Genomic DNA, 10,721 nt, shown 5'->3' with positions numbered 1-10,721 from the left:
GAGAAGGGATTGCGGCATGGTCATCCCCCCTGGGGGTGATTTCTCGCTTTCTGTCTCTCTGTCTCTGTCTGTCTGTCTGGCGAGTGCAAGCACCCTATAGCAAAAACCTCTCAAAAAAAAAATTACTACTGAAGAGACCCTATTAATCAGTACTTATTACATATCCAGGAAAAATGGCACTCATTTGGTAGAGCTGTGTCTCTGATCTGCTGTTTCAAACCAGTATTCCTATGGTTCCCTGTGATCTCCTATCTGCACTGCCCTGCACCCCTGCACAGGAGGTCCTGCACCCTGGTGCCTTTGGAACCTCATGATAGAGAACAGAACATATTCCAATACATCTGAAAACAAATACCTGCTGTGAAATTAGAACGGTTTAAAGAGTAAGAACTTCTTAAGACAATACCTTCTTTTAGTACATTTTTTTTTAATTTGCCAGGAGACATATGCACTCATCTTTCTCCTTCATTCTCTCGGGATTTTAGGCACACAAGCACATGCACTTGGCATGTTTTTCAAGAATGAAAACCATTAATTAGACCATGCAGGAATTAGACCATGCAGTCAGCCATGTGGGATCCAGCAGCCTGAACCAACATACCAGGTGGCCCCATGGACTTTCTTCAGTTAAAATCCTCAGTCCAAGAATGAAAGAAAAAAAATCTCAGAAATGTAGTTTACATTTCAGCTTTTCTGAAGAGTTGTAATATAATAGTTTGCCTACTTTAAAACTACTAATGTTTTTTAATTATTTTGCCATAGGGTGAATACACTCATGGAGACAGAAAGTGAGAAATCACTCCGCCAAAGGGGATGGTCATTCCGCAATCCGTTCTCTTCTCAAGATTTTGCACATGCATGCACAACCACACATGCAGACTCCAACCGTAGTCTGCCATGTGGTAGTCCAGCGCCTTTGCAACCATATCACCTGCTGGCCTGACTACTGTTTATTAAAAGTCTGATGAGGAATCTTACAAATATGCTTTCACTTAATTCTTAGCATAAACCTGTACCTTTTTCTCTAATAGATGTGCATTATTTACCTGTTCACAGGATACATGAACTGTGAGCCAACAGGAGGAACGTCGAATTCTTTACTGCTAGAGTTGCCTTTCTTTTCTTTTAAACAGCATACCAAAAATAAATAGTGCTAACGCTCTGGCACAGTTGCTATTTTTATAGTTCATTTAGACTTCGAAGCTCACGCATTCAGAAAGCAAAAAAGGAAGCTGGGGTTGAAGAAAGGAGATGCTAGCCCTTCTCCTGCCCTTTCCAGCTGCGAAGCCCCCGAGACCATTTAGCAGGGCCTTTCTCCATAGCAACCGTTGGCTCGGATTCTGTGAGCATCTCAGCACTACAACAGAGGCAAGGTTGTAAAGACACCACCAGCACTTCTCAGATACAAGTATAGCAGTGACTTGTGGCTTTTAACCCTACACCTACTCATGCCTATTTAACTAAGATCCAAGCTCAGAGCTTACTAGGCAGAGCAATGTCTAGGACTGCTTGGACACCACAGGTGGCAAGCTACTCATGCCCAAGGTGGGTACTAAACACACTCTCTGAGTCAAAGCTCAGATCAGAGAAATCCTTGTTCCATAAGCCATTGAAGGATGGCAGAGTAACCTCAAAACTGATGATCCAGTGGTTTAAATCTGTTGACGATGAATTACCTATTCAGAAAGGGAACTAGGTATATGGAAATAAATGCTAACACGTGGGCCTTCTAAACAGAGCCCAGGTCTGTATTGTGTGGACACTGGTTCAAAATACATCCTTTCAGAGACCATCCCAGACCCACAGAATCAAACTCCAATCCAAGGACCAGCTTTAACGAGCCCTGTAATAATCATGATGCTTGCTGACGCTGCTTGGAAAAAGGCAGGGAACTCCACAGATAATTAATTGGGTTGTTGATTCTCTTCATCAAAAATGACTTTCTACATCATGTGAGCATTTCTGGCAAACAAATTACTCTCTGCTTGGCTTACAAACCTTGATCATCAGCGTGATGTGGAGAAGGGAATTTTGGATAGAACTCCAGTCCTCGCTTTTCCATTACTAATTTTAGCTTTGATTTCGCAAGTGAATTATTGTTCTTTAGAGTTCTCAAACAAAACAAAAATTAACTCACAGCGTGCCCTAGGGCAATCCAATTTCCCATCCAACTTCCAATATTATTGATGACCAATGGTGACGATAGTCAGGCATCATGAAGAGCATGGATTGAGTTCTGATGGTTCTCTGCGCACTAACACCACAGGCTAGGAGGGCCGTCATGATCCTGGAGCTACCGTTTAGCCTTGTGGGGGAGGATGCACGTGTTGGCACGAACGCGGCAAAGCTGGCCCCACTCCAGGAGGCAAGTGTGTTGTGGTCTATGAGAGGGAATCCAGGTGGCAACTAGGAGGGAAAGCCCTCAATGAAGTAGATTAACTCCTTGATTAACTCCCTCATCCAATGTTCAAGAAAGAAAGGAGAGGGAGGAAAACAAAGTGCCTATGAGCTGATTCTTGTTTCTTGAGAACACTAAAGAATAACTCACTTGGGAAATCCATGCTTAACTTATAAATGTGGGGGTAATAGTTTTTAACAAGTTTCATAGATTCAGATAGGATAAAAAAAGATAAGCTAATCAGACAAGATCAGTAGATGGGAAGGGACTTAAAATTAATGGGCCAAGGTGGCATGTTGAGTAAGGTGCTGAACTCCCACATGGACGACGATGGTTCAAGACTCGGACCTGGTGGTTTGTTCTTTCTCTTTCTCTCTCTCTCTCTCCTCTCATCAAATTAAAAAAATATCAAATTAAATTTTAAAACTAAATAAAGTCTTAGCAATATTATTTTAGTATTCCTCCTTGATCTGTACAATTTTTGTGGATTTACAGAAACTTTTCTGCAAATGTATCCATCCACAAGTGTTCCAGAGAACAGTTCTCTAGAAAACCAAGATACCAAGCAAATTCTCTATTTTATTTGGCCTTCACCAGGGTAAAAACTAGCAGCAGCATCATCTGCATTTGTTGATTAACACTAGACCATGCAGAAAGAAAAAAGAACATTTTAGCCAGCAGGTGGCATAGTGGTTAAAGTGCTGGACTCTCACATGGCCAAAGGAGGTTTGAATCCCAGACCCAGCAGCTTGAAAATCATACTGGGCATGTGTGCATGTGTGCCCCAAAGTCCAAGAGGAGAATAGGAGAGGAGGGATTGCGGCATGGCCATACCCACAGGGGGGTGATTTCTTGCTTTCCCACTATCTCTTTGCAGCAAGTGCATGTGCCTTATGGCAGATACCTAAAACAACACAACAAAAACTCAAGTTTTAAATAATGTCAGCATGAAGCAGGCTGAACTGAAATAACACAATAATGAAAAAAGACCTCTGATCATGATGTAAGAGGTCAAATTTTTGAGTAAATGTAGTCAAGACTCTGCAAACTGACTCCCCCTGACACCATCCAATGATCTAAAAAAATACATTTTATGTTTATAAAGTTTAAGGAGAAAGATATGCAACAGAGGCCCTGTGTGGCCCATAAAGCATGAAACATTACTGTCTGGTCTATCACAGAAGGCTCCAGCTTCAAGTCTAGCCACAAGTGTTTCTATAAAATGATAGCACTGATTTTTTTTTTTTGGGGGGGGGGGTTTGGGGGGGGGGGAGTTTTGTGTTTTTTTTTTTTTTTTTTTGCTTTATGGTGTGTGCTCTCGCCAGAAAGAGAGACAGAAATTGAGAAATCACCCCCAGGGGGGATGGCCATGCTGCTATCCCTTCTCCTCCACTCTCCCCTTGGGATCTTGGGCACACACACACGCGCACGCGCCCAGCGTGAGTTTAAGCCACTGAGCCTGAACTTGAACCGTGGTCGACTACTTGTGAGTCCAGCAACATAGCCATTACACCAACTGCTGGTCCCAGCACTGATTCTTTTTGAAAGAATTATTTTAATTTCTTTTCTTAGAGGTTTTTGCTATAGGGCACATGCTCTCGCCAGAAAAAGAAAAGCAGAGAGACAGAGACAGAAAGCGAGAAATCACTCCCCCAGAGGAGATGGCCACGCTGCAATCCCTTCTCCTCCATTCTCCTCTTGGGATCTTGGGCATACACGCACACGCGCCTGGCATGAGTTTAAGCCACTGGGTCTGGGACTTGAACCGCAGTCAACTACATGGGAGTCCAGTGACATAGCCATTACGCCAACTGCTGGTCCCAGCAGATTCCTTTTTAAAGAATTATTTTATGTAACTTTATTTTTATTTTGATCAGAGAGGGACAGAGCAAGAGTGAGACAGAGAAAGAGAAGGAAAGTGTGTTGGGGGGATGGGGGGTGGGGAACAAGCTGTCAGGTCCAGTACTTGAACCATGGTCAGCCATGTGGGAGCCCAGTGCCCTTAACCACAATGCCTCCTGCCAGACCCAATGATAACAATGATTCTTGATATGCCAGGAAAACTCAGAGCTGTGGAACGTGCCCTGAGCAACCTCAATGGAGATGCACCATTGTGTACTTGACACAGATTTGATTTATGAAAACTCAAACAAGGAAGGTAATTCAGCTAAACTGTAATACAATTTGAGATACGTAATAATATGTGATGACACAGGAACTAATTCACTTTCCTGTGTGAAAATGAACAAACTCAAAGTCACATGCAAAACAGCAAACCAAAGCAGGTTCTGGTGTCTTCACGATATCACTTAAATTGGAAATAGTGTCCGCTTATGAAAGATACTAGTTTGCTTTACTATTGAAACAATATAGTACGTAATTGCTCAAATTTAGCTATTACTATAAAATAAAGTGACTTCTCATTTGTTGCTTTAATAGATTAAGCCTTCATCACTACAAAATAAATTCCGTGCTATGCATGGTGTCCATGTTCAAGATACCCTGTCCTGGAGCCAGCCAAGAAGTCCATGACAGAGACCAAATACCCTCTCCTAGAAGGCAGCACTTAGGAGAAAAAGGCCAGGAAAAAAAAAAAAAAGGCAACCTCAACATACTCGATAATCCTACTCTAGCACCATTGTTTCAGACTAAAGAGTTTGGAAGAATCTGGTGCTTTCTCCCTTTTTTTTCTTTTTTAATCTTCCTGTATCTGTAGGTCAACAAGCTTTGGTAGCTAGAAATCTATTCATATAATGCTTCATTTCTCAGCATGTCCTCCGCCTTTTACCTGTTTCAGCGTCTAAGCAGCTCATCCCTAGATTATTTCAATAGCCTCTCAGTTCCAGCTGACCTTGCACACCATGGATCACAAAGTATACCAAGTGCCACTTTGAGGCAATCGCTCCAAGGACCAAAGACTTCCAGAGAGGCCGCAGCACTAAACGGACCTGGCTCTGCATGGCTCCATCACTCAGTCTGACCTACTGCGGCCACAAAGTACTGCTGCCACTTACTGAGTTCACTATGTGCCTGACAGGGAGGAAGAAAAAGACACTTTACACAGATCATCTCACTTGATGCAGAATCCTAAGAAGAGTTTTACTGTGCTCATTGTACAGACAGGGAAACTGAGTTTTAAAGAGGCCCACTACAATGCCCAGCATGACACACCAGCAAGCCCTGTGAAGCCATTTTGGCTCCAAAGCCCTCTCCAGACTTAGCGCTCACTTGTGTCTAGTATCACCTCATTCTCAGGCCGGCCTGAGTTGTTACCATTTCCAGAACACAACCGACAAAGTGTCTGGGTCCAGAACCAGTGCCCTCCTCTGTCCTCTCAAACTTTATCTTTGAATGCCCGGGCCTGCATTCTCCTTATTGCCTTTTCTACATGAATCCTAGAACATGCCTGTGTGGTACTGTCCAGCTGATTCAAGTCTGCTGAGAGCAGGGACCTATCTACAAATTCACATCCTACCCAGAATGCAGCCTTGCACGTCCTGGACAGTCACTTAACTGCCAAGTCATGTCGGCACAATATTTCCAGTCAAAGAACACTGGCACAAAGGTTTTTGTGTCAACTAAAAGAGGCTTGGATAGTCATTTAAAATTACATTTATTACACCATAATACTAACAAAACAAAAAACTGCCTTTCAGTTTTACATGGTAAGCAGCTTTTTTTTTTTTTTCAGTACAAGGTCCGTACTAAAACTCCTGTATAGTAAATACATCTCACACTTCACAGTTCTCAACGAGGCTGCAGCTTAGCCATGCTGAACCCCCATTGGACCGACAAAACATGGGAGCTCTTCTCACCAATGGCTGAAGAATCTGTAAATGGCCCATCACTCTATAGAGTTATACGAGATGTTATTGACCCCTAACATTTCCACGAGGAAGCCACTCATCTAAGCCATGATAAACACCATAAAAGAATCTGGAGGGAGGAGTGCTTTTCTTTCCAATCAAACATAACACACAACAACTGTGACCACAAACACCTCTGTGGTGGGGTTTACAGACGTCGGATGTCTGTAACAGTCACCCACTGATAATCAGTGCCGTCCTCCCTCACAGCTCTCTAGGGTGATCCCATCCACTTGGCCTCCACTGGCAGTGTGGACTGTACCTGGCAGCCTGCCTGTGGCAGCGTCACTACAGTTTCCTAGCTTAAGTGTCTATCGCTCCTTCTGCCACTTTCCTTCTTTCATTTCTCTTTTCCTATTTGTCCCCATTCTCCTTCACTTCCCTTTCTTTCTCATCATCTTCCAGTTCCTTGCTTTTCTTGGGGTCTGAGTTTCTCAATCCTAGTCATCTGACTTACTTTCAGGTCACTGAGAAATGTTTCTACTTTGTGTTTTCATCACAACGATTCTTCTTAAAAATTAGTACGAGCATGTTGGGACTATCTAGATGGTCACTTAGTAAAACCAGGTACTGCCCTGTGAGGCCCATGCCCACGTATATGAGCTGCAGCCAGCAACCCAGGAATGTGCAGCTGTGATCAGGTGAAGAGGCGGTGTATGAGGAACACGCTCTATCCAGGAGAAGGTGATGTCCCAGAAACATTCCTGCAAACTACAGCAACACGTGTGTCGTATGATATCCAATGCAGAAGACTGGAACAGAGCTGAGCCTTCATGAGGCTCAGGTTAGAGACAGCACCATATTCATGATGCGACCAGGTATTTGTTTCAGCAAAACATCATTTACATTAACACTAATTTGAATCTCAGATTAGATAGTTTAGTTATTTAACTTGCAAATTGCTTTAGATCCATGTTAAAGAACTATATGCATCCAGGAATAGATACTTGGTTTCACATTTGCCATATCTAAGTAACGTTATTAATAAAAAAACATCGAAATCAATCCTGAGGCTCTGTAAATATTTTCCTCTCTGAAAGGAGCCCTTCCAGGACTCCCATTTAAGTGTCAGCCTTCATGGTTATCATGGTTATCTCAGAGGTTATAGGAGACTTGTCAGTTTCTGGGTAGCTAAAGCCTCGGGCAGTTTCGCAGCCTCACTACCCATGTTTCAAGGATCTAAATGTGCCAAGAATCTACCTGGTTGGTGTGCAGCAAGTTTTGCAAACAGGCCCAAGATACTTTGCTCATAGTAGTTAACTGTATCTCTTTTCTCCGAGCTTTCACAGCTTATTACCTTCTACTTTTACATTAGAGCTAACTATGCACCTATTAGTATCTAGTGCCAAAATTCCTGAGTGCTCCATGAGCAGGAGCTTGCATCCTATAGGCTGTCTTTCCAGCCAGTGCAGGGCTTTGCATGGCGTGGGCAAGCCTAATGCTAGAACACTCAGTATTTCTTCACACCTCTCTGGAAAGTGAGTACTGCCAGCTTCTGAGAATTCAATGAGAAGAAAATCACTCTATCATATGTCACTTTTCAAAGGCACATATTTGTGAAGAACGTTGGCTTTGGGGCCAGCAGATGGCATAGTGGTTAAGACACTGGTCTCTCACATGGCCAACCATGGCTTCAGCTCTGGACCCGGTGGCTTGAAACTCATGCTGGGTATATGTGTGTGTGGATGCCCGAGATCCTGGGAAGGGTGATTTCTTGCTTTCCCTCTCACTGCCTCGGTCTCTCTCTCCTGCGAGCATACACGTCCTAAGGGAAACACCTCTACAAAAAAAATTTTTTAAATGTTGTTTAAATATGTATAGCATACATACTCTAACCATAAACACTTTGCAAACCCAGCTTTGCAAAATGGACTGGACTTAGAGATCAACATAGATAAATATCCCAGTCATCCCTACTACAAAAAAAGTGAGTACTCATCTTAGTGCAGTTCCTACTCATCTGATAACTGCAGTTGTACTTTATCCTTCATAAAGTTCCAAAGCATCTGTAGGTAAGATTTACATGTGTGGGGACTAGCAGATGGCAAAATGGTTACATCAATGGACTCCCACGTAGTGCACTATTCAAGTCCTGAATCCAGTGGCTTAAAACTCATTCCAGGCACATGTGTGTGTGTGCCCAAAATCCCGAGAGGAGAACAGAGGAGAAGGGATTGCACGTGGCACCTCCTCCCTGCCTCAGGGAAGAATTTCTCACTTTCTGTCCCTCTCAGTGAGACCACGCACCCTATAGCAAAAGTCTCTAAAATAAATAAGATTTACACATGTGGGTGCAGGTGAGAGCAGGGCTCTCTGAGGCTCTTCCAGGAAAACCTCGGAAGACCTGCCTCTATTCAACACTGGAGCAGCCAGGGATCTGCTTTGTCCAACATCACAGACTAACGAACAGCCAAAGTATTAGACTAAACAAGAGGTCAAAGGAGTGCAATGTCTCACAGCACAGAAAACACTTAGAGGCTCCTGTTATTCATGTCCCTGAATTTTCTAGAAACAGGGCACAATAACCAACTACTGAATAAGGTAGTAAGGTGGCAATGTTCTCGGTTAACAATGCGATCAACCCCCAGATGAAAGGTACCATGTTTATTCTACAAGAAAGATACTTCAAAAGCACATGTATTTTAATAACATAAGCAAACTCTGGGTTTTACTATGTCTGTTATCAAATGTTGCATATCGTCTCAAGCAGTAAAGTTTTCACAACATTCAAGGAAATGGAAAATCGTTTCCATTTTCACCAATTGAACAACAATCTCACTCAAGAGAAGTCTACCATCTACTGAAGGGAGGAGGATTAGTAAGGAAAACTGAATGCCAATGAAAACCTAAACCACCATCATATTTGGAGTGATACAGAGAGCAGCTGGGCAGGTCACTTATGAGGGAATTTTGACTTTGAAGGTCATGTCCTGTAGTATTACTTTTTTTACCTTGGATTTTAATTATACACATAAACAGCAATGAGAGAGGAAGGAATTCTAAAGCTTGTACATTATTTTTTTTATAATTATTTTATTTAACTTTATTTATTTACATTTTTTGTTTTAAATTTGACCAGGGAGGGACAGAGAGAGAGAAAATGAGATAGCAAGCCACCAGGTCCAGGATTTGAACCATGGTCAGCCATGTGGGAGTCCAGCACCCCTAATTACCATGCCCTTAATTACCTGCCGGCCCCAAGGCTTTACATTATTTTTAAGTGAAAGGATTTCAGATTAGTCCACTTGTAGTATGATATCATCCAAGATAACAAAGAAGCCTAGCATAGTTGCTCCTGATAAAAGCCATTTATTATATTCAATAATGACTTCTTTACCATTGTTCGGTAGAAATACTGATTTGCTATAGGACTTTCCGGACTTTACCTATAACTGATTAAAATGGGCAGACTTGAAGTTTTCTACTTCTCCCCAGGTGAATGCCTCACATCTCCTGGCTTTTGAAAGTTCTCCTCCTACAAATCTTCCATGACTATGTACCCTTGTAAACCCCAGTCATAGAATTTCTCTCCACTGACCTGGGCAAATGCAGTGGCTTGTTGTGGATAATAGACAGAGGCGGCTAATCTCACGAATCCAGGTGGGTACACCCACTTCTTTACTTTTGACCTTCTAGCCAAAAGCAGTCCAACAAGGCCAGCAAAACCAGTAACAGCAAGTCTTACAAAAAGTCCAGGAGGTACATTTGGGAGATATCCATAGCTATCTAACCCCCATTGAACCAAATTCTGCGTCTTGGGCTTAACTTGGGAGTACATTTCCTGACAGCAGCTTGTATATGGCTCTCAGTGATGTCGAAGCCGTGAGATGCTTTCCTCAAGTTGGCTCCCTGGCTCCTCCACATACTTGGACTACCCCTCAGGAACTGAAGAGTGAAAGCTCATCAACGTTCATTTTTATTGGGCGAGTTCTTTTTTGAAGCTGTGTAGGCTTTGAAGGTGAGCAGACTCAGGCTGGCTGGCCCCACGGACCTCTGGATTACCTTGAACATGTCGCTGGAGGCACCCCCAGGTATTCTTTTTTTAAGACTAAATAATTCTCTAAGAGAAAAATCAAAACTTCCACATTTCTCAGAATTCACAACCAAAAGGCTCCAACAAAAGTTGTATTTTATTTATGAAAGCAGTGGTCTTAAATTCTTACAGAAGTAATACTGTGGACATAATAGGAACCACTATATGGGGCCAGAAGTAATAAGACCATTTCCAGAAGAGGAAATGTCCACGCTTTGAATTTTTTAACAGTCCCTCTGACTAACAGCAATTTATTTCAGTTAGGATTTTTTTTTTTTTTTAAGATTTTTGACATAGGGCAAGTGAGTTCACTGGAGACAGAGAGAAAGTGGGAAATCAACCCCTAAAGGGGGCAGCCATGCGGCAATCCTTTGTCCTCCATTCTCGTCTTAGGATGTTAGGCATACACACTTATACACCGGTG

General features: G+C 42.6%; 1 pseudogene; it reads right to left on the bottom strand.

Moving 5' to 3' along the window:
- Positions 1 to 9,685: 9,685 nt before the first annotated feature.
- On the bottom strand, positions 9,686 to 10,281 carry LOC102501734 (MICOS complex subunit MIC26 pseudogene; annotated as a pseudogene).
- Between the last annotated feature and the right edge of the window lie 440 nt (positions 10,282 to 10,721).

Source organism: Tupaia chinensis, unplaced genomic scaffold, assembly GCF_000334495.1.
Source record: "Tupaia chinensis unplaced genomic scaffold, TupChi_1.0 Scaffold000052_1, whole genome shotgun sequence".
Lineage (NCBI taxonomy): Eukaryota > Metazoa > Chordata > Mammalia > Scandentia > Tupaiidae > Tupaia > Tupaia belangeri.
This window is presented reverse-complemented; position numbering and strand designations above follow the sequence as displayed.